The 27790-nt window shown below is 37.4% G+C and overlaps 1 long non-coding RNA gene and 1 pseudogene across 1 annotated transcript; one reads left to right on the top strand and one right to left on the bottom strand.

Annotated features, from left to right (window-relative positions):
* The first annotated feature begins 16529 nt into the window (after positions 1-16529).
* Positions 16530-27790, top strand: part of LOC115964361 — a 52988-nt pseudogene continuing 41727 nt past the window's right edge.
* LOC115962759 lies at positions 23960-25853 on the bottom strand. Its single transcript, XR_004085589.1, has 4 exons — positions 25447-25853; positions 24663-25011; positions 24400-24480; positions 23960-24285 (listed from the first exon to the last, which is right to left on the bottom strand). It is a non-coding gene; the product is annotated as an uncharacterized LOC115962759 (long non-coding RNA).

Genomic DNA, 27790 nt, shown 5'->3' with positions numbered 1-27790 from the left:
GCAGGAAGAAGACTTCATAATCTGCTTGGTTCGATTGATCGAAGAACAGGCTCGATCGATCGAAAGTCGTATCTGTAGAATTTCAATTAAGCCTAAACAGCAGTTCAAGCCTATTAAGGATTAGGGTTTCAGATCTACTTCTCCCAGTATATAAAGGAAACCCCAAGCACGTTTTTATAAGGCTTTTCAGAGAGAGAAGAGTGTGCCTCTTTTGTATTTAGGGTTTTGTACCTAAAAAACTCTCTCATATTTTCTACCGGTGTTATTACTTGAAGAATCTTAAGATCCGGTATTGTAGAAGTTGTTGCCTTCTCTAGTCATCAAAGGTGCTGATGATCTAAACCTTCAACAGTGATCTTGGAGTCACAAATAGGAGAGTTTGTGTTGCTAAACCTTTGAGTGGGATCTCAAAGTCACAAACGTGGGTGTTTGTGTTTTGCAAAGGCCAAAGAAAGAAGGAGTCCGTGGTCTCGGAGCTTGCACGTGGTCGTATCAATAAGTTTCTACTGGTGGGTAACAATAGGATATTAGTGGTCTAAGTCGCTATTGTCAAACTTTGATTCTTTCTAGTGGATTTGTTTTTTACCTTGAGGATAGCTAGGTTAAATCCTCCCCAGGTTTTTTACTGGTTTGGTTTTCTTGGGTTATCATATCGTTGTGTTTTTTATTTTCCGCTGCTATACATTGATATGATATATTTGTGTTAACCTAGTTTTGTTAATTTGACTAAGTAATCACTTGGCTAATTATCTAGGTTAATCTGATTGTGGTTTTAAGGGGTCTAAAAACTATCATTTATGATATATTATTATATGATTAGATTTGATACAAATACAAATTCACTTTAATTGTTTCATTTTAACTCATGTTTAATGTTTCTTTTATTTATTTTATAGGATGGTACTAGCAGAGATGAAGAGGACAACTCAAACAATAACTTAGAGGTTGAAAACAACTTGGAGAGTGACTTAGAGGAAGACTAATATAGATCTTGTCATAAAATAGTTGTTTAAGTTTAAAACAAGGTTTAATTTCAGGATTTCTTTGTATATTTTATATTTTAAAGTTTGAACTTATATGAATTTTTATCTTTCGATGGATCATTTTTAGTAATTATTGAACTATTGTATCAATGTTTAGTAGTTATTGTACTATTGTAACATGATAGTTAAACAAAAATAATATAAAATAAATTAAAAATAAATAAATTATAAAATATTTCAAAAATTATATAAAATATTACCATTGATGACATAAAAACTTGGTCATAAATAACTTTACAGTGATGACAAAGTCCCTCTCAAATAGTTATTAACGATGATTGTTTTCTCTCGCTAAAAATAAGTTGCAAACCCTCACAAATAAATTTTAGCGATGCCATTATTGTGAGGGTATGAATGTTCTTACAAATAGTTATTAATGACGACTGTTTCTCCTCGCTAAAAATAAGTGCGAGGGGTTAAAAGCCTTCACAAATAAATTTTAGCGATGTCATTATTGTGAGGGTATAAATGTTCTTACAAATATTTATTAATGACAACTGCTTCCCCTCGCTAAAAATAAGTTGCGAGGGGTTAAAAGCCCTCACAAATAAAATTTAGCGATGCCATTATTGCGAGGGTATAAATGTCCTCACAAATAGTTATTAATGACGACTGCTTCCCCTCGCTAAAAATAAGTTGCGAGGGGTTAAAAGCTCTCACAAATAAATTTTAGCGATGCCATTATTTCGAGGGTATAAATGTCCTCACAGATATTAACGACGACTGCTTCCCCTCGTTAAAAATAAGTTGCGAGGGGTTAAAAGTCATCACAAATAAATTTTAGTGATGCCATTATTTGTCACTAAAAAGTATGTTGTCAATTTGGAATTCGCAAATAACTAATTGCGAAGGTATAAAGGTCCTCACAAATAGTTGTTAACGACGACTGTTTCCCCTCGCTAAAAATAAGTCGTCGACTTTTCTTGTTGTTTGGTAATATATTTGTGAGGGTGAATTTGTTCAATAGCGACGGTAGATTGCCCTCGTAAATTATTTATTTGCGAAGGTATGGTCGCAAAATCTCTTTTAGTAACAAGTGCAAATACAACGGCCTCCGAGGGCCATATGCCCTCGCTAATAACTTTTTGCGACGATATTTGAATTTTTGTGAGGGCATATGGCCCTCGCTAGTAGACTCTTTTCTTGTAGTGTCATTTTATCATGCTGCTGAAATGTTATAAGTCTACTGCTGTTATACGGCTGGAGCTACAAACTGTGAAGATAAGTCATTATATTTTTATCTCCAAAATTATACTATTGAGTGTATTTTAATTTATTATCATTGTACTATTGTACTCATATTATTCTGCCATTAGAATGTTATTAGCTCATTAACGCTATACGGCTAGAGCCACAAATCATATAAAGAACAAAGTGATGTTGTACAGCTAGAGTCAGAAACATACAAGATAAGTCAAAATCTCTCTATCTTCAAGATTACATTATTAAGTATACGTTAACTCATTACTATTACACCACTGGATGCAAGTTACTTTAATATCATCTCACTAATACTTCATTAATGAACATACATATTAATAAATTGATCTACCACTGTTGGACATATACCATTGATGGACATATATTATTTGGACAAAAAATATTGCTGGACATACCTTATTTGGACATAGACCATTGTTGGACATATCTTATTATATTGGACATGAACTATATCACAACTAGATATGGACTATTGGACTCATCCCATTACTGGACATATGACACCTAATTAATTACTTTCTAATATTGGACATCACTTAATAAACATAATAATGATGTTCAACTCACCATTTAATCAAACCTATTATGCTAAACATATTATTTATTTATTTTAATCATTATCATGATTCTAAGACTTTGGGCTTTATCTATTTTGTAGGCTTAAAAATGCATTGGAGGCCATTGGTCTATGTGGGCTAATGTCGAGTTCCGGATTGAACTCCCCAAAATAAATTTAGATCTAGCAGAGTCACATCTCCGGCGGAAGACACGTGGCTACGTGCAAAAAAAGCCCCCGACAATAACTAAATAATAAATCAATGAAAAATTAAAACAAAAATATTGTTTATACATATTCATCTTGGGTGGTTTTAATAGTTGATAGATACATTCAAATATGAATGGATGAGTGAGCATGCAACCATCCTTGGCTATACTCACTTAGGCCATCAAGTTTGTCGCCTTCGTTGTGCTCTTATGGCCTTAAGTAGACTCCTCAGGTTTGGTTTGAAAAGTTTAGCTCAGTTGTTACTCAGTAGACATCAAGGTTTCACTTCAAGTCCTCATGGCACTGCTCTCTTTAAGTAAGCACTTGCTTTGTACTAAGTGCTTACTTAAGCATTTGCTTAGCAAGCAAATTAGGGAAGGAATATCATCCAATGAGGCTATAAGTATTAGGGAAGGAATGGACAAATATGACCATCCTCACTGTTCATATTCACCCAAAGCAAACCCGAATAGCACCACACCATCTTCACCATTCATCCAAATCAAAACCTCTAGATAACAAAACAAAGACAATTGCTAAAATCTACAACACTTTCACAATAAATCATAACTAGTAAGTTGTTATTGGTTCTTATTTGAATCCACAATTTAAATTACTTTTTTGCCCATCTGTAACAACCAATTACAACTTGTCACTTAAAATTTGTTGTGAAAATGTTGTGAACATAACATCTCTAAAACAAAAGACCAAACAAGCTTTTGTACCGATTTTTGCGAGTAGATACAAGTTGATGTAATGATCATTCAACATATTTGTCTATTTTTTTAAACTAAAAAAAATAAAACCATTTTTATGACTTTAATCATAAAAATCATAAAATATTTATTTTAGATAAATTTTTTGCTACTATTCCTATATCCCTGATCTAGAAAATGCAAATGATATAAAAAAAAAAAAAAAATTAATTGCAAGGAGATTTACTTATATTATATGAACTTATACCTTAAATATTCTTAAAATTGTTTTCAAAAAAAAAATATTCTTAAAATGGATGAGTTATAAATGACAAAAAAAATGAATATTAGAAAAAAAAAAATTTAATTGAGCATTTGTATTTATTAGAGGAATAGGAAGCATGTAAGAGTGGAAGGTTTATTAGAACAAGTAATAGAACCTTCTACATACTCCCTCTTGCTTTAATATAAATCTTCTACTCTACAGGCTTCCTATTCTCTAGACCCATTCGCTCTAATAGAAGCCAAACTCACCCAATCATTTCTTGGGTCAAAGCACTGACTCAATTAGACCTAGTAAACTTAGATAATAACTGGGCTTTTAACTAAAAATCTAATAAACTCAATTAACCCAAAAATAATAAGCCCAGTCTATCTGAGCCTCTTGACTCTCTCTACCTCTTCGTTTCTACTTTCTATCTTCATGAATTTGGGAATTAGGGTTTCCAAACTCAAATCGGGAATTTCTCACCGATTTCATTAGTGATTTTTCACCCAAAATCACCAATTCTCACAATCTGTTGCACCAATTATCCTATATATATATATATATATATATATTTTGTTGCTTTTGTATCATTGTGAATGAGTTAGGCTTGATGGTTCATGTTGTTAAAGCTTGTATTGATGTTGATATGTAGTATTAGCCATTGTCATAATCTGTATATAAAAAAGGACCAAAGCTAGCTTGAACAGTGAACTGTACTGATTTTTGCGAGCACATCTGGTGTGTAAGGTTAAATTTAATCAACCATGTGTTGGCTTTATTCCATGACAAATTTGCTTGTAATACAGCACTTAGAAACCCTGTATTTAGGTGGGAATCATGTAAGGGTAGTGTGTGAGAGAGTGTGAAGAAATGCTCAAGACTGTGCAGTGAAGCAGGGACTCGCAGCTTGATCTCGCGGGAGGCTCGCGGCTTGCAAGCCGCCAAAAGTTACACACGCGTAGAGCATGCAAGGGAGCTGAACAGTCATGCCAGCTGGAGCACTACAGGACAAAAATCCAGACTGGCCATTCAGCTAGCTCGCGGCTTGAACTCGCGACTCAGTCAAGTCGCGAGGTCAAGTCGCCAGCCAGCCCTGTTTTGGAAAAACTGACTCTTTCCATTCTATTCTCACACCAGTATAAATACCCATCATTCCCACAAAATAGGTGTGGCTATTCAAAAAGAAAAACCCTAAGAGAGGTTTCTTAAAAACACCCACCCAATTAGAGAGAGCTACTCATTCTTAGAGAGAAATCTTTGTAGTCTCTTCTCATTCCCTCTCTCATTGTCATATCTATTGAGAGGAGATTTCTATCCAAACACTACCCACACCCATTTAGAGTGTTGAGTGTTTTTGGAGCTTTAGGAAGCATTGGAAGATGCCAAGGATGGCGGATGCTATGGTCAAGTAGCGGAATCCGGGAAGCTAGAAAAGAAATAGGTTCGGCGCAACCTCGTTGGAGCAAGAAGCTTGGAGGGCTTAGGTACATCGGGTAGATTAGGCTTGGAGGGTCTATTGCTGTTCATGTATCCCAACTACATTTTCTAGTGGATTATTGACCGTTTGGAGGGCGGCGGAGAGGTTTTACGCCGAGGGCTTCGGTTTCCTCTTCGATAACACATCGTGTGTTGTCCTTGTGTTTGCATCTTCCTTCCTTTTTATCTTTACATTTTTATTATCTGCTGTGTGTTGTGATTTTAATTTGGCTTAGATAGTTTTACCAATTCCATATTATAGCTTATGTTAAGTTTCCGCACACTAGTTGTTTGACATAATGCTTGAATTGGTTAAGTTGTAATTTGGGGGTCTAAACGTTCAAGGGTGTTTATACACATATTTGAACTTTCATTTGGTATCAGAGCGGGTAAACTTGTTGTGGTTTAAATACCTAAGTGTGATCCTTAACCCCTTGTATTTATTTGCCATGGATTGTGCTTTGTATGCCTCTTTGCATGATTTGGTTGGTGATGAATGTAACATGCCACGTGTTTGTGAAAATGCCTCTATGAGTGTTAATCCTCATAAGTGTGATGACATATTATTTGAATCTATGGGTGTTGTTGACAAACTCTTGAAGAAAAATGCTAAGAAGTTTCAAAAGAATTTGAGCAAGTTATTTTGTGAAAATGATGATTTGATTGCTAAGCTCAATGAATCCAACAAATTGGTTGAGAAATATAAAAAACTTGCTGAAATTTCTTTTGAAAAGCTGAAAGAGTTTGAATGTTTAAATAGGAACTTGGATGCTAAACTTGTTTTGTCTAACAAACTTGTCGATAATCTTAAATGTGAAAATGAATCTCTCAAGATGCATGCCAAGTGTTTGATTGTTGAACCTATTGTTAAAAATGATGAAAATATTTGTTGCAATCATGTTGTGGTACCCGATTTTGTATCTAGTGTGTGTTCTACCTTAAAGGACAAATTGGTATACATTCCTCTACATAAAAGAAATCAAAAGGTGGAGAGAAAGGCTGTTAAGTCAAAGCCTCATTTTAGGTCTCAACCTAAGGTTTTTCATGGATCTAAGTTTGTTCCAACTTGCCACCATTGCGGTGTGATTGGTCATATAAGACCTCAATGCTCCAAGTTGAAAAGGGAACAAAACAATGTTGCTAGATCTTTTCCTAAAAAGCCTAGTAGACCTAAACACATTATTTGTCACCATTGTGGTGCCTTTGGTCATCTAAGACCTCAATGCTCTAAGTTTCATGCTTTTAAAAGAATTAAAAGAAAAGAGAAACTTGAGCTTCATGGAAATTGTGCTAAAAAGAGTAAACCGGTTTTGAGTGAAAATAGCATGTTGTTAAAGAAAATATTTAATGCTCTTAACTCCTTGACTATGTGCATCTCCGGTTCTCATTCTTCCAACCCTCGTCTCACTTCTCTTGAGACACTCATTCCAAACAATCGTTCCGTTTGGATGAGGAAGGGTTCCTATGGTTGAGCTTTTGCTCTTTTGGTCCTTGATCTAATTCTTTCGATCTTTGTAGGACCCTTCATGCATTAAATGTCATATCTTCATGCATTTTGTGCATCTTGCATTTATTTATATGCATTGTTTTGTTTTTGATCTTACTTTTATATTTCAGTTTTGTGTGAGTAAAAAAAAAATCCAAAACCACATAAAAAGTGAAAAATTCAAAAAGTTTGATCGTATATGTTTGAGCACATATCACATGTGAGTTTGGCCTTGTACCTTTGTACAAATGGCTTTGTGCATTTACGAGCTTAGCTTGTTATTTTTGCACTTATATCTTTGTGGGAAAAATCTTGACATCTTTGTGTGATTGTTGTAAATCGATCTTCAAGCTTGTCATGAATGATTAGTCAATAGTCATGTTGGTTTTGATACTGCGTAGACTTGTGCTTATATCTCTTCCCACTCTTTTATTTTTATTGCTTAAAGAGCTCAATAAATGTAAATCTCAAAATGAAAAGAGATAATGAGCTGCAAAAGCCGTCGCACATACTAGTATTTGACTAGGAAAAAGGGAAAGCGACTTGTATTGAAAATGTTTGATGCCCAAAAGCCAAAGGCTTGTTCATCAAATTGAAATATCAAAAATTTCAGGCATCAATCTCAAAAATGAGATGTATTGCTCAAAATGAGTTGTATTGATTCAAAATGATCAAATGATATGAATTGTAAGAAGCCAAATGAAAAGCTTCAATTTTATGTAATCATTTTCTTGTGGGAGGTCATATATGTTCATTTCTATAATTGAGATAGACCACTTGACTTAGTACTAGTTGTGTATGACTTGATTGAATTGATCATTGAAATTTCACTCTAAACTAAGGACTATTCCACATTTGATACACACACACAACACACATGCCTAATGTTCAATGAATGTCTTATTCATTTGTTAGATTGTACTTGTCTAAATGTGATGTGTGTGTGCTCAATCATATATGGTTCAATCCAAAAATATTTTTGATCATTTTATATGTTTTTGGAAGTGATTTTTATCACTTTTTGTGTTTATGTTTAGTGCTTACTTTGTTTTTCAATGTTTAAACATGTTCTGTTTTGAAAAACAAGTGTCAGAATTTTGGCTACTCATTTTGGCTACTTGCGTGAGCTGCCAGCAAGCTGCCAGTTTTGGCTACTTAGTTTGGCGACTTGCAAGCTGCAAGTTTAAGCTGCGAGTTCATACAGAGAGGTTTCGCGGCTCTCTCGCGACTTGGCTCGCGACTCGCCAGTCGCGAAACGCCCAGAATCAGCTTTTTAAAGAGCTTTTTCGTGGGAAACTTGTTTTAAACCTCTCCCATCCTCTCTAAAACCCCTCTTTCAATATTTTTACATCAAAACCCAACCAATTTGAATGGTTTTTCATTCCCTTAACATCTCTAAGGTAATTATAAACTCTTTTCATTAATTTTGATTCTTAGATTATGTTTTGGAGAGTTTTGTACTCTTGGTTGGGATTTTTATCATAGGGGTTGGGAAAACTTATTTTTTGTCAATTTTCTTCATGGGATTGGTTTCTTTTGTTGATATGCATTGGATGTTGGCCCCTTGTGGCAGAAAGAACATGTATTAAGGGTGGATTTCATAATGTTCATGCATTGTTTCACATTTTTGTTCATAGTGTGCATGCTAGGTGTTTGATACAATGCCTCTTAGACATTTTCTAGCTTGTTTGGACTCTGGTGAGTACCAAACTTTGGGGTTTCTCATGTTTCCTCATTAGGAATATGTTTGGTTCATTGGTTGTGTATTTAACACACCTTACCCCACTTGTGCATTTTTCATGCATTGGTCATGCATTGCACTTAGCCACCTCTTGCACACAACCTTGTTACCCTTGTCATGCATTGGTCTATACCTTACTTCTTCATCCTAGCATGTCATGTTTACCTTATGCTTTGTAGCATTTTACTTTGTCTTGGGTTTGAGCTTCATTTTCTCATTCATCACGCACCCCTTATGCATCATTAGCATTATTCGTACCTTCATCTCTTGCCCTCGTTTCTTCTTAACCCTTTGTCTATTCCTGACAAAAAGGGGGAGAGTATACTCTAGAGAATATACCGGAGTATTTTGTCATTTCTATATGACTCTTGTGCAAATCCTTAGGGGGAGAAATTCTATTTCTCATGTACATTTATAGGGAGAGAGATATTCCATAGGGGAGATGCATATACCAAGGGGGAGAAGACATTGAGATAATAAGAAAACTTTGTTTTGTTTGTGTGAGAACCAAGTACGAGGCCTATGGGCCTTGGATTATTATGGGCTCACAATTGGCGCCCACCGTGGGGCCCTCCTACAAAGCTGTAGTTCGACTGGGACTCAAACGACGAGGATGTCTGAGGAGCGTGCACCAAGCGGCTCCATGGGATCTTCTCGGGGGTCAACATGGAGGGAGAGAAGGCAAAAAAGGCGGGAAGATAGGGAGCACTCAAGAAGGGAGGAAGGGTCCGGACAAGGAGAAGGATCGGCTCAGACACACTGGACGGTTTCGGACGTCTCGGCGCATCGGCGGCATGACGAAAGGGACCAAGAGCTGGAACGGTTACGCAGACTGGTAATGGACCTAGAGCTGGAAGCAAGGGTTCGGCGAGATGAAAGGAATCGCAACTCCCAGCAAAGGAGAAACCAGGGTGAGGCCTCCAGCCGGTCTAATACGCATCGGTCCCGAGACCGGTCGCGCTCCCAAGAGTCGCACCGGCAATCACGGGAACCACGCAATCGACGGAACCGCTCACGGTCGCACGGTTATGATCACCAAGGATCAGAATCACCGGAAGAACGTCTACACCACAATGCCTCCATGGACGCAATGAGCCGGGCTCTACGGATGGCTGCCCGGTCACCGTTTTCCGATGAAATTGAACGGGCCCCTATGCCGAGCAGATTCACACGACCACCATTCAATTCGTATGAGGGAAGGACAGACCCTGTGGAGCATGTTAGCCATTACATCCACATGATGTCTTTGCATGCGCACAACGATGCATTAATGTGTAAGGTTTTTCCCTCTAGTCTCGGTTCCACGGCACTAAGATGGTTCAATGGTTTGCGGAAGGGCTCCATACACAGCTTTGCCGAGCTGATTCAGGAATTCGGCAGCAGGTTCGTGACATGTAGCCGGGTGCAACAGCCGGTTGACGCACTACTTTCCATGAAGATGAGGGTTGGGGAAACCCTTCGGAGTTATGCCAGCCGATACTGGGAACTCTATAACGAGATTGGTGGAGGAAACGAGAAAATTGCGGCAAGCACCTTCAGAATGGGGCTCCCTGAGGATTCTGAATTACGGGAGTCACTGACGAGAAGACCCCCCGAGGACATGAGGCAACTGATGAGACGCATAGAGGAGTACAAACGCCTGGAAGATGACCGGTTGCAAAGCAGGGGGAAAGCTCCGTTAGTGGGGAGATCTCGGCAAAACGTTTTGCCGGCAAAACCGAAACGAGACTTCAGAATGCAGGGACCAGAGGGGCAGATCGACGGGGTCAATGTGGTGTTTAAAGAGCCAGTTCACAAGATCCTGGAACGGATCAAAGACGAGCCATTCTTCAGGTGGCCGAACAAAATGGGGGGCGACCCATCTCGGAGGAACCAAAACTTATACTGCACCTATCACAGAGACAAGGGGCACACGACTGAACAGTGCCGGGTATTAAAAGATCATCTCGGACAGCTAGCAAGGGCCGGGTACTTAAAAGAGTTTGTAACAGATTCCGTTAACCGAGAAACCGGGCAGGGATCCCAACAGAAAAGGAATCCCCTTCCACCACCCCTGGGGGTAATCGAAGTCATCCATGCCGCACCAAGAAGGGCAGCAGCGGCTAAAAGGATACTGACAGTAGCCTGCGCGGAAGGAGAATCATCCAAAAAGAAGAAAAAAGGTGGACGGCCGACCATCTCGTTCGGAGAAGATGATTTCGAGGGGACGGTCCAACCCCACGACGATGCTTTGGTGGTGACAGCCCGGATAGGCGGATTCCTGGTAAAGAGGGTGATGATTGATCAAGGAAGCGGAGCCGACGTCATGTACCCGGATCTCTTTGAAGGGCTAGGGTTAAAGACCCAGGATTTGGCGAAGTATGACACGCCGTTGGTCTCGTTTGATGGGAGGGTTGTAATTCCCGAGGGGCAGATCTCTCTCCCAGTGAACATGGAAGGCAAGACAGTTATAGTTACATTTATAGTGGTCCGATCATTCGCACCATACACCGCAATCCTGGGAAGGCCGTGGATTCACGCAATGGGGGCTGTCCCGTCCACCCTTCACGTAAAAGTGAAATTTCCTACCGAGAATGGAGTTGCCGTGGTAAGGGGGAATCAGCAGGTGGCGAGGCAGTGCCTCGTCGCCGCGGTCCGGTGGGAGAACGAACAGCTCGGTCGAACTGAGGAGAACGAGAAAGAAAATTCATAGCAATTACAGAAACCCCAGGGGGAAGCTGGGGCGGACGTGGCCGAGGAGGTGCTGAAGGTAAGGATTCTCCCAGATGCTGACAAGTATTTCCAGATAGGTACAAGCATGAACGACCGGGAAAGGGTAGATATGTTGCTGTTCTTATTGCAAAACGTGGACGTTTTTGCGTGGAGCCCGTATGAAGTGCCCGGCGTAGATCCCGAGTTCATTGTCCACAGACTCAATGTGGATCCGTTATTCCCCCCAAAGAAGCAGAAACCGAGAAGAGCGTCGAGGGAACACGTCGAGGCAGTAAACCTGGAGGTACAGCGGCTGAAGGATGCCGGAGCCATAAAGGAGATATTCTTCCCGAAGTGGTTGGCAAACACTGTCGTGGTAAAGAAGAAGAACGGGAAATGGAGAGTTTGTGTGGATTTCACAGACTTGAACAAGGCATGTCCCAAGGACCCATTCCCGATGCCCAAGATTGACCAGCTAGTAGATGCAACGTACGGGCATCCGAGGATGAGCTTCCTGGATGCCTTCCAGGGCTACCACCAAATTGCCTTGGCGCCCGAAGACCGAGAAAAGACTGCATTTATCTCCCCGAATGCGAATTATCACTACGAGGTCATGCCGTTCGGACTAAAGAACGCCGGGGCTACGTATCAGAGAATGATGACGAGAATGTTCCGAGAAAAAATTGGATGCACGGTTGAAGTTTATATCGATGATATGGTGGTGAAAAGCAGAATTGAGTCGCAGCACACCGAAGATCTCCGGGGAGTGTTTGAGATACTACGTCGGTATAAATTGCGCTTGAATGCCGAAAAGTGCACTTTCGGAGTGGGGGCTGGTAAGTTCCTGGGGTATCTGATCTCTACTCGGGGTATAGAAGCCAACCCCGACCAGATAGAAGCCGTGAACCGCCTCAAACCACCAAGCAATCCCAAAGAGGTGCAAGTGCTCACTGGAATGCTAGCGGCCCTGAACAGATTCATCTCCAAGTCTGCCGACCGTTGCCGGCCCTTTTATCAGCTTCTGAAAAAGTGGAAGGGGTTTCTATGGGACGAGAGCTGCGATGAAGCCTTTCGAGAGCTAAAGGAATATTTGGCAAAGGCGCCGAGGTTGACGGCCCCGGATCCCGGAGAGGATCTGTTTATGTATCTCGCTGTCACCGACCATGCGGTAAGTGCTGTGTTGCTAAGGGACCGGGGAGTGCAGATGCCGGTGTATTACGTGAGCAAAACCTTGGTCGATGCCGAGACAAGGTACCTGCCTCTCGAGAAGTTAGTTTTGGCTCTGGTGCACGCAACGAGAAAGTTGCCACATTACTTCCAGGCACACACAGTGTTCGTCCTCACCGAGTATCCATTGCAGTCACTATTGAAGAGATCAGACTTCACAGGGCGGATTGCCAAGTGGGGGACTCGGTTGGGATCGTTTGACATAAGATACCGGCCTAGAAGCTCGGTGAAGGGACAGGTTCTGGCCGACTTCATCGCAGAGTTTACACCCAAGGATGAAGGCAAAATAATCTGTAGTACGGAGATTCGCCCATGGAGGTTATTTGTGGACGGTGCATCGAATGCTATGGGGGCCGGGGCCGGTATTGTCATTGTCACCCCGGAGGGTATACGACTGGAACACTCCCTCAAACTGGGCGTTGCTTTGAGTCTCTGCCGAGAACGACCCATAGTAGGAAATCTTCAAGCCCACTACAAATAGATTGTGAGCCCATAATAATCCAAGGCCCATAGGCCTCGTACTTGGTTCTCACAGTTTGTTTTCTTGTTGGCTTTATGGTGCTTTGAGTTATGCTTTGTGGTTCTCATCGCATCATGTTTTTGTTTTGGACATGCATACTTCCTTATGTTATTGTGCTTCATTGAATGCATGTTTGGATGATCAATTGCTTTGCTATGCGATCATTGTAGTCATTTCTATATGACTGTTTTGGTGTATGATCAAGTTGCACACATGTTTCACATCATGTTTACTTGATTGCAATTTATTTGTTACATTATACTTATCCTTTTATTACTTGTTTTATCTTGAGGGTCTAATGTATTTTGTGCAAGTGTTTCAGGTTACAAGTATATATGTTCTAAGTGCATCACAGCTTCTCATCACTTTGAAGGGGAGAAACTTTAAGCACTTTTAGTTTATATTGTTTAAGTTTATATTCAGTATTTTGTGCCTTGTACCCATGTTGCTTTTGTAAGCTTTTAGGGTTATGTTTTATGCATAGTTTGTAGGGTTTATGGTTTGTACCATGCTTTATGCAGCCTTTTATGCTATGTTTAAATCGGTACTTCTATCTAAATGTCTTGCATTTTGTATTAAGTACTGTCACTCTTGTGTCCTTGTAGGATTGTTCCTAGATGCATATACTTAGTGTATTATGCATTGGTTGAGTGTTGAGCATACAAGTATCTTGCTTTGTTCTTGTTAACTTGTATGTTCAAGTGTTCATTCCAAGTGTGAATGAGCACTGTGATCACTACCTTGTGGTGATTACTTGGTTGATCAAGCCATGATTTGAATCTTCACTTCATCTTTGCTTGATCACCTTTAGCTTGTTTCATATGCATTTCATGCTTTTCTACATACAATGATCATAGTGTATTGTTGTGTTTCAGGAGATTCATGTTCATATGATTCAAGAGCTTCACAGTTTCTAGATTTAGGTGTGAGTGAGTTTTGCCATTGTTCCCAAACTCACGTTTAAGTCTAGAGTCTGTTTTAGGGTGTTTTGTCACGGAATAGCTAAAGAGGGAGATTGTAAGGTTAAATTTAATCAACCATGTGTTGGCTTTATTTCGTGACAAATTTACTTGTAATACAGCACTTAAAAACCCTGTATTTAGGTGGGAATCATGAAAGGGTAGTGTGTGAGAGAGTGTGAAGAAATGCTCAAGACTGTGCAGTGAAGCAGGGACTCGCGGCTTGATCTCGCGGGAGGCTCGCGGCTTGCAAGCCGCCAAAAGTTACACACGCGTAGAGCATGCAAGGGAGCTGAACAGTCATGCCAGCTGGAGCACTACAGGACAAAAATCCAGACTGGCCATTCAGCTAGCTCGCGGCTTGAACTCGCGACTCAGTCAAGTCGCCAGCCAGCCCTGTTTTGGAAAAACTGACTCTTTGCATTCCATTCTCACACCAGTATAAATACCCATCATTCCCACAAAATATGTGTGGCTATTCAAAAAGAAAAACCCTAAGAGAGGTTTCTTAAAAACACCCACCCAATTAGAGAGAGCTACTCATTCTTAGAGAAAAATCTTTGTAGTCTCTTCTCATTCCCTCTCTCATTGTCATATCTATTGAGATGAGATTTCTATCCAAACACTACCCACACCCATTTAGAGTGTTGAGTGTTTTTAGAGCTTTAGGAAGCATTGGAAGATGCCAAGGATGGCGGATGCTATGGTCAAGTAGCGGAATTCAGGAAGCTAGAAAAGAAATAAGTTCGGCGCAACCTCGTTGGAGGGCTTAGGTACATCGGGTAGATTAGGCTTGGAGGGTCTATTGCTGTTCATGTATCCCAACTACATTTTCTAGTGGATTATTGACCGTTTGGAGGGCGGCGAAGAGGTTTTACGTCGAGAGCTTCGGTTTCCTCTTCGATAACACATCGTGTGTTGTCCTTGTGTTTGCATCTTCCTTCCTTTTTATCTTTGCCTTTTTATTATCTGCTGTGTGTTGTGATTTTAATTTGGCTTAGATAGTTTTACCAATTTCATATTATAGCTTATGTTAAGTTTCCGCACACTAGTTGTTTGACATAATGCTTGAATTGGTTAAGTTGTAATTTGGGGGTCTAAACGTTCAAGAGTGTTTATACACATATTTGAACTTTCATGGTGTAAATGCAATGCACAAACTTGAACTGGTTCACTGATCGGAGACGGGAAGCAAATTTTAGAGCTTCAGATGCTCCATCAAGCCACATTAAGACATGAGGCTTGAGGAGCTCGCTGTCGTCAAGGTGGATGGCATTTTCATTTCCCATGTATTTGTTTCTTCCTTTACTATTCATCTTTGGTCTCTCTATTACAATGTGCTGTTTGGTTGGTGAGAATTTTTAGTCTCTCTTTTCGGGAGGTTATAAAAATTCATGCAGTTGGATCTAGTATGTAGATACAAGTTGATTTTATGATTATTTTGGTTTTTGAATCTTTCTTGTTAGAACATTATAAATTTGTTGCGCTTGTGTGACAATTTTTAACTGCTTGTTAGAGCTTATAAATTGCTTCATAGTTTTTTTAGCCAATACTATGTGGTGTTTAATCTATACTATGGTGTTGCATTGGTGCTTAATATATTTTGATGCAAAGAAACAAGGTTAGGACTTGAGATAGTAATCGTACCTCACAACGACGTACTTTATTAGTGGGACTGACATTGGGCAATCGCATTATGGTTAAGGATAGAAGAAATTTTTCTTTGCAGTCTTTTTTGAGATATTAGATGAACTCTTGACAATCTAAAGAAATATTGTAATTTCAATCGCTGAAAAAGAAAAACGCATACACCGTATATGTTCCTTTATCTATCAGACAATATTTCATGGCAAATCTTGAAATAATTATTTTAACTCATGAAACAATAAATTTCGAAGGTAATGTCCTGTTTTTATGATAATGTATTGTTTTTTGTGACAGAAATCCACCAACAAAATTGCTGGTGGTTTTAGAGAAATTCACAACATACTCCTTTTGATAAGTTCAAGATTGTAAAGCTTTCCTAGATAGTCCCTCTCACATGTTTGAATATCTCAACTCTAAAGGAGGCCTAAGCGTGGCATAAAGATGTGATCGTTGTTAAACTCCATTGGTCACCACCATGATTATACCAAGGAGTGCTTAGGAAGTTTCCTAAGGTCCTCTTAGGCACCTAGGTATTGCACCATCAGAAATCGAGGGAGTTGAACTAATCAACATGTGAACACCTTGATTTCCATTAAGCCAAATTCCTTACGTCTTCTTTGCACTGAATCAGAAATAGAATAATGCAAAAACTTTTTCTTTAATAAGCATTCATTTTGCAATAATGCATTTCTTTTCAGCATATATGTATCATGTTGGTTGATTTATATGTAAATTTGTTATTTTTGAAGTTGGTGATTTTAAATATTTGATGCGTTTAAGTTTGTTATAATGTCACTATGTAAGGTTTACATGATCAGGGAGAGGAATAATTGCTATGGTACGATCAAGTTTGTTGATATAAGTTCTGACAATTACTCTTTGGAGGAGAATCAAGGCCTAGACTATAAAACTGAATGTTCTAAACAATGCTGAAATTTTCAGTAGACACAATTTGTTGGTTTAAGAGCTGTAAGACAAGAAGTAGAAAATGAAGTATGTGTGAAAGTAACACTACCTGTTAGTCATTTCAATATGATTTCAGAGACTAATATGTTACTGTCACAATTTGCTAGTTTAAGAGGGTTTGGTAGGAGCTGTAAGATAAGAAGTAGAAAATGAAGTATATGTGACAGTAACACTACCTATTGGTCATATCCATATGACTTCCTTGACTAATATTACTTTTTTTGGTGGCTTTTATGGATCATAAGAAATTTTCTGAAAAATCTAGCACGAAACCATGTAGTTGCATGGTTTGGCCATAGGAAAGTAAATGATAACTTTGTAGAATACAAAGTAGAGCATATTAACTTTGTGGTATGTATACATAGATTTTGGAGCATCTCTTTTGTCAGATTTATTACAATACAATGATGAAGTTTTGTTTCTTGTTTAGGTTATGGGAAGGATTCGCTCAATCCTCTGATGGAACTGTTGTCACTGATGTTGAAGTACGCCCCATTTCCTACCATTTTTTCCCCTGTAATTGTACATTAACTGTGCTAGCACTTCTCATTTTGTGTTTTACTTTTCTTTCCATATTTCCATCAAGTCTGAGTTCACTATCTTGTATTAATCAAGTCTAATTTCTTTGTGTTGAGAGGATTATCAAGTCTAATTTCCATCATTTGTGCATGTCAACCTATGCTATGTGAATGTGTACTAATTTTGTGTTTCGGTGTTCCAACCCGTGGAAGTTATAAGAATAAAGGGGGAAAGAAAACCCCACCAATAGAATTGTGGCTATTCCATGACTGGAATCAATTAGTACAAGTTCAAGATTGTAAACCTTGAACTTTAATGTGTTCTAGACAATCACTAATTGTTCAAATATCTAAACTCTCAAGGAGGCCTAAGTACAGCATAAGGATGTGGAACTGTGAAGTACCAATGATCACCACCATGATTCTATCATTCTATTAATGCTTGCATAGGAAGTTTACTGAGGTCCTCTTATAGGCACATGGGGAATGATATTTCTCACTAAGCCAATTTCCTTATCCGTCGCCTTTCCAACGATTAAACAACTTTGTCAATAGTAAATACAATGGTGTGGGACACATCTGGGATTCTTTAGATGTAGAATCTGTTTGAAGAAGTTGGCTAAAGAACTCTGATAAGACTTTACTTTCAGCTATATTATCTGAGATTCATTTTAACCAAGAAAAAGGAATTTAAATGACAACTTTTGCAGGCAGTTAGAAGACTATATGAACAAGTTGGTCTTGGATGGGTTTATGCCATTACCAAATAGGAACCTGTAATTTTCTTTGCTCTTCCTCATTTTACCCATAGTTTAATCAAAATACTACCATCTTGCAAACGCATAGGGTTATGGATAATGCTCCCTTGTCCTTTTCTCATTATTTGTACTTAATATAACAATACGCATTTAACAGATTGCAACAATAACAGATGCCATATATGGTGTTTGGGCTAAATATCATTTTCAATCACAGGTAAATTCATATTGCTTAAATAATTTTGTGTTACAACTCCTTCAAAGTTCTCTTGCAGTCATGCCTTCTTTGCTTTAGTGACCAAAAAGTAATGCTATGGCTGAACTGTTTTCTTGGATTTACATAATTATAGAGTGACTCCAGCCTTATGATCCACACATCCAAATCAGCGACATAAGCTATTATTTCTTTTGATAACCATTAAATTGTCCTTTAACAAAAAAAACTTATCATTTGGATTAAGTTGCACCATGAAAACTCTCTCTGCACTTTTTAACTTGTCTCTGTGCAAATTTTCAAAATCAAACATTCAGCCTGCAACATACTTCACAGGAAGTTCATGAAACTTGCTTTGAAAACTAACCACATTAATGACTAATATGGTTTTACTCTGCTCAATCAAATTATTAACTTATAAATATTTGATGCAAACTTACGAAAGAAGAACAACGTTTGTATGCTACTCTGCAGGGATTAGCATTTTAGAGGTATATGGTGCTGATTCATGTTAGATGTTTTTTTTCATTGCAGGATGAAGTGAACTTGCTTAATAATTGCAAGAAGTCAGAGCTTTCCAAACTTGCTCTTCATTTGCTTACATATACGATCTTCAAAAAAGAGCTGTATTTGAGCTCATAGCCTGAAGTTGTAACAAGATGAAGAGATGTCGCAGTTCACATACAATTTTTCAATTAATTTTAGTCATCAAATAGTAGATTTGATGCTCTTGTAATGGCATAATGATGTGATAATTCACTTTTTGTTGGATGGGAAAAAGGAGAACCAAGAAACCCCACGTTAGAATTAGTAAATTAGAGCTTTTGCTTATCATTCCAAGCCACTTTCCACTTTGAATTCTCTGGTTGATATGGATTATTATGAAAAGATGAGTCTAGAGAGGTCAAGACGTTCATGGCAATTAGTTTATGTTTTTTTAATAAGGTTTGACAATCTAATTGATTCTCAAACTTGATAATAGATTTTCTCAAAGAAGTTTGTCGTAATTTTATGCTCTAATTATATTTCTTTCCCAGTTTTACTAAAATAAAAAGTAGCGCCAAAATTTGACTTCATATCTCCAAAGAACATTATGGCTAGATATTGGTCCTAGGCCTTTAACGGTTATGTGTACTAAATTATGTATTTACTTCACAATTATATACTGTCTATTATATATATACACACACACTTTAGTGAGATTATTCCATTTTTTGCCCACAAGACATTTCTGAAACTCTATAGACCAATAGTGTTGCGGATGAATGTGAGATTTCTTGAGTTTCCATCACACCCTAAACCAATGTGGACAGCAACTGCATACCCCCATACTTACACATCATAAGATATTAGTAAAGCATTTAATTTTTGTAGTCTATTTGAAGATGTTGATAGATGTGTGACTATCTAAAAATCCAACTAATAAAAATGCCTTTAATAGTTGAGGAGGGGGATTTGAACCCCAGATGCCCCATTGGGAAATATTAGTAGGTGTCTGATGAGCTATAAGGTTATTGGCTAGTGGTGACACGTTTATTTTCTATGACAAAAACTTTCATCTTTTTTCTTGCTTTATTTTTTGTGTCAAAGGAATTGTAAAGGATGATGCAAATGTAAAACCAATTGCTATCTGGAGCATCCGTGATTTACCGTAGAATCTGGGTCTCCAGGAGGAGATTCTACTCTAGAGGGAGATATTGTTAAAGCTTATAGAAAGGCTACGATTTCCAATTTCTAGAAATGCCTAAAATTTTCATTATTATATTCAGTCATCTTCTCAGTGGTGTATTGGTGTTATTGTTGCACACTTGGTCAGATCACACAGCATATTTGTTTGCTTTCCAAAAGAAATATGCAAGTGCTGATAATTTTGGATTCAAATGCAATTGCGTTTCAGTTCAGTTCTCACAAGACACAAACAACATGATAAATTGAGCCATATGTGGGAAGATAGATTGTAAAGAGACTGGAGAACTTTGCTTGTAATTTTGCAGAGACTCAATTACTCAGATCAAAGGAATATTTGTGGTCTAGGAAACAACCATTCTCAATTACGAGGGTTAATTTGCACTTCCCTTTAAATATAGTGTAGTTGTAGTAAGGTCCGTTCATTTCAAAACTGAATAATGTCATTCCTAACCAGTAATAAGCACTTTGTCCCATGCCATTAGGATTTCCATCATATTTGATAGAAAATTCAAGTTCCTATGAGACATGTTTTTGGAGAAATTTTGGGAAAGAAAGAAGAGGCAGTAACAGTGACCCAAAAAAGGAATTTTTAGGCACACAATCTTACTATTGCAGTGCTACAGAGCATGCAAAGATTAGAAGAGGCAGCTCTACCTAGGGGTCAATTTCCTGATGTAATTCTTTTACTTGGTTTTTCCTGTATCGGATAACTATCTTATTCATCCAAAAAAAGAGGTCTGCAAAAAGAAGAATTCTGCAGATTCCATTTGGAAATCTCAGAGCTGCTAGAAAGGGAACATATTATGCGTACTCAAAAGCTCAATCAGACTGGTGGTTGATGACAGAAAGAAATACCTAGTATTTTCATATGATGGTGAACAAAAGAAGACTGAATAACAGAATCTTAAGGCTCAAAATGGCAGATGATCAATGGATCGACTCAGTAACAAACAGAACAAGGAATATTGGATCATCTTAGTGGAATCTATATCAATTCTGTTGAACACAACTTGAGTCAACTTCAAGCAATAAACATGCAGTGCCTGGCCACTGATCAATAGCAAAAAGTAATGTATGCTCTCTCAAATGGGTGTTTTAAAGGCCATTGGTCCAAAGGGATTCAAACATTATTTTATTAGAAATACTGCAGCACGATAAATGTGGTGAGGATATGTAGTCATAATGCAATGCTGCTGGTGTTAGTAGAAAGGATACAGAATTGGCAAGTGCTGTAGTGGCAAGTCATTTTGATGCTAGATGGAGCAGGATCCAAAAGAAACAAAATGAGGGCAATTGCTTATGTGTGCAAAGACAGATTAGGAAATAAAGTATTACCAGGATGCCACTATTGGGAATGGGACACAAAAGGATACTGCAATCAGTTTAACTCTTATACTAGCTGAGTCCACTACAAAAGAGAGGAATCACAAGCATCCTGTATTTATTTTATTTTTTTTGATAGGTAAGGAAACACAAACATCATTATCCTATCAAGGAACCAGAAGGTGTGCAAACATCAGTTTGAAGGGTCCATTCCCAGATCCTGAGAGACACAATCAATCTGGCCAAAGTGGAACCATGACTGTATATGCATGTTTTTGGGACTAAGCTTTGGCAACTGTTTTGTCAGTTGGTAGTATTTTCAAATGGCAGCCGTGGTTGGGTTAGATGCGGTGTTCCAATTTTCTGACTTCTGTCTAGTTTTGTTTCCCTTACTAATGAATTTTTGGCATTGTCACTAAAATAAATAAAATGGAAATCTCACTTTCCATATAACCTTTTAACCTTAGAAATCTAGTTCTTGAAAATTTACAAAAGTGCATTGAAAATTTTATTTTCTAAGCAGTTGGATGTGAGATCTTTAGTAAAGTATAAAAGCATATGCTGAATATAGATAACCTTACTATGAATAAAGTGTAAAAAAAAATTCAAATTTCCATAAACAGAAAATTGCATAAGTGAACATTTAGCACACTTTTTGTCTAATTAACAATAACTGGTAACTCAAATAATTTGTCTTTTAAAAAAACAGGTCACTAAAACAATTATTTCACCTGAATACCATTTTCTTCCTGTTCCCTTGAAGAAAATGCTTCAGAAGCTGCTTATTGGAATTTCTGTAGGAGCCAGTTATATATCTTATAAACTGATTGATAGATCTTTTTAAACAAGCTACATGCTGCATTGAGTAATAAATTAACTGTGTAGTAGAGCCACTGATAACTTTGTTGGTACAAATGACGCAGTACCCCTATGATTAGGATTGGACATAAATTAACCATGAATAGCCAAAAGGGAGAAATGATTATTGCGACAAGCAGCTCAATAGCAATAACTCCAGAAACCAGACAAATGAACCTGAATATGGGAAGGTCAACGTCTGGAGGTTGTAGTTTTATCTCTGCATACACAATGCTATATACGATTGTAGCAATGATGAAAAGCAAGATGAGAGCAAAATGTGTTTCTAGTGGTGAGACGCCCAAGACTTGAAAGTGTAAACCAATTAAGGCAGCCAGAAACGAGATGAGGAAGGCAAGAAGCGCATGAAATGCTGCAAAGAAACTGAGTGCATCATCACTCGCACATACACAAACAAGAAATCCTTCAGCTTTCATATTACTTTTTCTTCTAAACATAAGAAAATCAAAATCCCACAAAATCCACTTAACTAAGAAAAAAAGGAAAAAAAAAATCCCTTCAGCTTTATAACCTACCACAATGACTGCAATTCAACTCGAAGAGATGATCATGCCATTAACAATATCATTTCATTCACCCTTCATACAAATAATCTCTGACAATTTATCTTATTAAGAATTCTAAAAATTCATTCATTATATGTGTGTGTGCCTGTGCAATGGTGAGTTCATAATATTTAGTCATTCAATAAGCTATAGGGTTTGATATAAGACTTATTGTTCCTCATACATGCTATTTTTTAGGTAAGAAAAATTTTTATTGAAAAGATACTACTTCATGTATAAAAAATACAAATAAGCCTCAATAATTACAAACGAAAAAAATATCTACATAAGTAAAGGCTCTATAAAGGGCAAAGGCTTGAACGGAGAACGGAGTTACAATCCATAAGGCTTGAGACATATGACCACTCATACATGCATTAGTATTTATGTTAAAATGTAAACAACAACAACCAAGCCTTAGTCCTAAAAATTTGGAATCGGCTAGGGACCTTAATAGACTAATTAGAATCAGCCACATAAATTCTTTTTAGCCATATTAATCAATCTCCTCTACACATGATCAAATCATCTAAAGCAACTCTCACTCATCTTTTAATCAATAAATACCCCTCTCTTTTAGGGGATTTCTTCATTTCAAATCTTAACTTTGTACTTTCAATTACCCATCTTAACATTTTCATTTTAAGGTCGGGTCCACCATGTAGGCCATTTAGGGAGTTTCCTTAGGGCCCCTAGTGTATAGAGGTCCCATAATGATGGTCATAATATCATACTTCAATATATCTTTTTCTAGAAAAATTTTTCACAAACACCATTCAATCAAACAAAATACATCAACTCGGCCAATTTTCGACAATTCAGCATCTGATACCCAAATTAAAGTGAATCCCCCCCCCCCCCCCCCCCCCAATTAAAAGCACAAAACCAAGAGTTCAACATCAGGGGAATAAACTCTAGTCAAAATCTCAAGTATGGACTATCTTAAACCAACAAGCACTTGACTAGCAAAGGAAAATAAAACCTATCTCTTCTTCCTCATTTTTTCCATCTCATTCCCACTATGATTTCATTGGATGCACAAATCTCTTCTATCATAGGCCATGAAGATCAGAGAAGCTTGAAAAACTTAAAAGCAAACATACAACCATGCTAATACAGAAAAATGCCTTTTTCCCTTTCCTTCCTGCGAATTTTCATACTAATCAGAATATGTCTCCAACAATGATAATGGACAACCATTTCTTTAAATCTTCAAAGAGTCCAAAAACAACACATACAGCCTTCCCCCTTGAATTTGAAATTAAAAATATGGCCTTTTCCCCTAAAATCAAAACCAGCTATTAATAAATATAATAGACCTAATATGCTTAACTAACTCTTCTTAATAATTCCAAATTAAGTGTATCTAGAAGCTAGCTCCTAAGTTCAATGAGCCCTTAAGCTAGCACATTTACATACATACATAAACATATCTTTCTTTTTGTAAGGTAGGGAACCCATTTAAAGAGGAGCCCTTGGAACTCAAGTAAAACCTACGAGTAACTAACTCCACCCACCAGAACTAGTTGTTGGATAATCTCGGCATTCCCGAGAGCATATCTATACAAGAACCCAAATCTGTTCAGTAGGTGATAAAGAGCTTCCAAAATTGAATCCTTCAATTGGATCACTGAATTCCCAGCCGCATTTAAGCTGAAATTTGTAAAAAAACAAAATGCATAAATCAATTACTAAGCAAAAATTGATCCAATCATCTTGAAAATTTGAAAAACAAAGGAATAGAGCTAATAAACCAAGAACCCAAACCTGTTCAATAGGCCATAAAAAGCTTTCAAAATTAAAGCTTTCAATCTGATCCTTAAGCTCAAAACCTCATTTGAGTTGAAACTGATTAAAAGAAAATCCAAATATAAAACAAGAATAGATGCAAGTAACAATCAAATAAGTAAATTGAATAACAAAGAAATAGAGGCATTGAAACTGGCTATGATATGAATAGTTTTGGTTTTGTATGGGAGAGAAGGCGAAGCAGAGACGTTGTTCGAGTATTAATTTCTAAAATTCCTTACCTTTACGGCTCAATGACGAAGGATTTAACATGCCATTATGGCATCCCAGACCTCCAACAACAAACTTCCGTTGACTATTGACACCAACGGCGCCGCAACAAAGCTGCTCACAACGCTTCTGTCTGCTGCCGAAGCCATACCCATCCAATTATTACATTATTTTACGAAGAAGAAAAAAAGGGAAATTTTAGGGAAATTTGACCGTCGACATCAATTGCAAATTTGCTCGCAGGAAGGAAGTACAGCTCTCTTTGGAGTTTGGAGTAGTAGTTAAAGTGGAACGTGAGCAAAATACAGTATAGTATAACTGTATAAGTACGTAGTATGTACCATATCCATATTTTGGCTTCTACCCAAAAAAAAAAAATCCATATTTTAGCCAAAAAAGAGAGTAAAATATATCAATAGCCAATTGGGTTGTTATCAAAAAAAAAAAAAAAAATCAATAGCCAATGGGACTATACCATTTTTTCTTCAAACGTTTTATCAGCATCTGATGCTTTAAAAACAAAAACAAAAACAAAATAACCTTAACTCAAAAAAAAAAAAAAAAAACCATATTTTAGCCAAAAAAGTAAAACATATCAAATTATCAATAGGCAATAGCCAATGGGACTACACCATTTTTTCTTCAAACGTTGTGTCAGCATCTGATGCTTTAAAAACAAAAACAAAATGACCTTAACTCAAAGGAAAAAAAAAAAAAAAACGTTTTTGAAAACAAAAACAAAATAACCTTGACTCAAAGTAAAAAAAAAAAAAAAAAACAAAATAAGTAAATAACCTCTCCCAACTCACTGATCGAGTCCAAAGGCCCCAAAAGTCCCTCTCTCCGGCGCGTAGCTTGAACCCGCCAGCTCTAGCACCATGCCGAAACCCAAGCTAACTGGGTTAGTTCCCGTCCTTGAGGAGAGCTAGGGGATCCCTTTGGCCCCGCGTTTTCATTCCAAAAACGAGCGTGGAAAGGCAGAAAAGCTATGTATTGCCCTAGTGTGCTCTGAAACTTGTCACGCGCCTCCACATGTTTTCTTTCCAATATTCAAGTGAAAAAGAAAAGGCTGATAACTTCTTGGTCTCGCGTGTTCTAAAACTTGTCACGCGCCGCCCCGTGTTTTCATTCCAATTCTTTTCCTTTTTTTTTTTGTTTTTTGTTTTGAGAGAGAGTTTTCATTCCAATTCAAATGAAAAGAAAAGGCTGATACCTCTTTAATTGGCCTGACGTGTTCCAAAACTTGTCACGCGGTTGTCAGTCGGAGGGAAATGTGTGGGTCCGGCCAATGAGTTACTAAAATCTCATCTCCCCAGACTTTTTTGTACACATAACATGTAAAAGTCTCACCGTATCATTTCATTTCAGTTTAAATTCACTTATTGAAAAGTGAAAACTAGCGTTTCCTCCATGCATATCGCTTACTGGATGAGAAGAAGGTGGTGTGTTGGCTGATCCGGCCAGAACTAATAAGAAAATATTTTGAGACAGTGTATGTGTTTGGATTGGGCTGAAAGCTGCGACTGCGTTTCAGCTTTCACGTTTTGCCTTTCTTCTTTCTTTTTTTTTTTTTTTTTCTTTTTTTTTTGGGTCAGCCGTAACATTTGAGTAAGCCTTTCGTGAACAGTATACCTATATAAGGTTTACGGATCTTACAAATTATACGTAACTTTTTATTAAAAATTGGTTTTACAGTGCTATTTATATATTTAAAAATTATTTTATTATAGTATTTTCAGTTTTAATAAAAATAAGTTCAATCCAAATGGATTCACTAGTATAGCCTGCAACTGCATCCGCGTCCATGTCTGCGATTTTTTTTTTTTTTAAGTCCACGCCTTATGCACTGTTCATTAATGAACAGTATTTATTTATTTTTTATTATTTTCACTTTTTAGCAAAATAAGTGATATCCAAATGCACACTATGGTGGAGTTTGGATACAGATTATTCAGTGCATGTCTGCGTCTGCATTTAAAAACAGTGGGTTCTGTGCACTATTTATGAGACTCACAAACTACTTTTTTCAACAAAGACAACTTTAAAACTAGATCCTACAGCACTATTCACATATTTAAAAATTATTTTGTTACAATATTTTCAGTTTTCAGCAATAAGTAATATTCAAAGAGACCTTATGTATAGTAAAGAAGAAAATAAAGACAGTAGACAAACTTGGGCAAAATTTGCCAAATAGTATGTTTTTAGAAAAAATTTAAGAAAGCAGCACACAAAAAAAGTTACTCCCTCCGTCCCACTTTGTTTGTCCTATTTGAAAAGTCAAACTTTTTAAGGGAACATCATTTATTGTCTTGTCTACCTTTTAAAAATGTATAAGTTTCCAAAATTATCCTTAAATAAATTTATCAAAAAATTGAATTAGTAAATTAATAGAGGTATAATAGGAACATTAGTAAATTAATGACTTTTGTTTTTAGAAACATGACAATATTTTGGGACATCCCAAAATGGAATAGAGGACAAACAAAGTGGGACGGAGGGAATATTTAATTAGTTAGACTGTTTTTGGAAGTCGAGTTTTCTAAAAACAATCTAACTGACTAAATAACTTCAACCACATGCTATTCACCCATTTTTTTTCTTAAAAAATACTATTAAGCAAATTTTGCCACAAACTTGTCATGATTGCTAAGATTAGCATCACATTCGGAAATGGTAAATCTCTCCGACTCGGCCATACTTTGTGTTGACGTGGTTTACTATTATTTTATTAGAGATTATTATGCACACATTATAGCAATGCAATCGTACGGTCTTTCAAGGGAGAGTGCTACCTTATAAAATGATGAATCACAGGTGTCACAAAACCATATCTTTAGTAAAAACACAGAGTGTGTGTGTAATACCTAGGTGAAAGAAACACTACTCTATGTCACCAACCTGTAGCACATATACACTGTACTACCCTTATGTATTACAGGTGTCACAAAACTATATCTTTAGTGAAAACACAGTGTACAAACCTAGGTGAAAGAAACATTACTCTATGTCACCAACCGTAGCACCGGGAGCGTTTTTTGGGGTGCTACACTTTGTTCAGGGGTTCAAATGAACCCCAACTTCAAATGTTGTTGCTGTTGTTGTTGTTGTTATTTTTCTTTTCTTTTTTTTTTTTTCT

The sequence above is a fragment of the Quercus lobata genome, chromosome 10 (genome assembly GCF_001633185.2).
Source record: "Quercus lobata isolate SW786 chromosome 10, ValleyOak3.0 Primary Assembly, whole genome shotgun sequence".
Lineage (NCBI taxonomy): Eukaryota > Viridiplantae > Streptophyta > Magnoliopsida > Fagales > Fagaceae > Quercus > Quercus lobata.
Note: the sequence above shows the minus strand (reverse complement) of the source record. Positions and strands in the feature narration are given on the sequence as shown.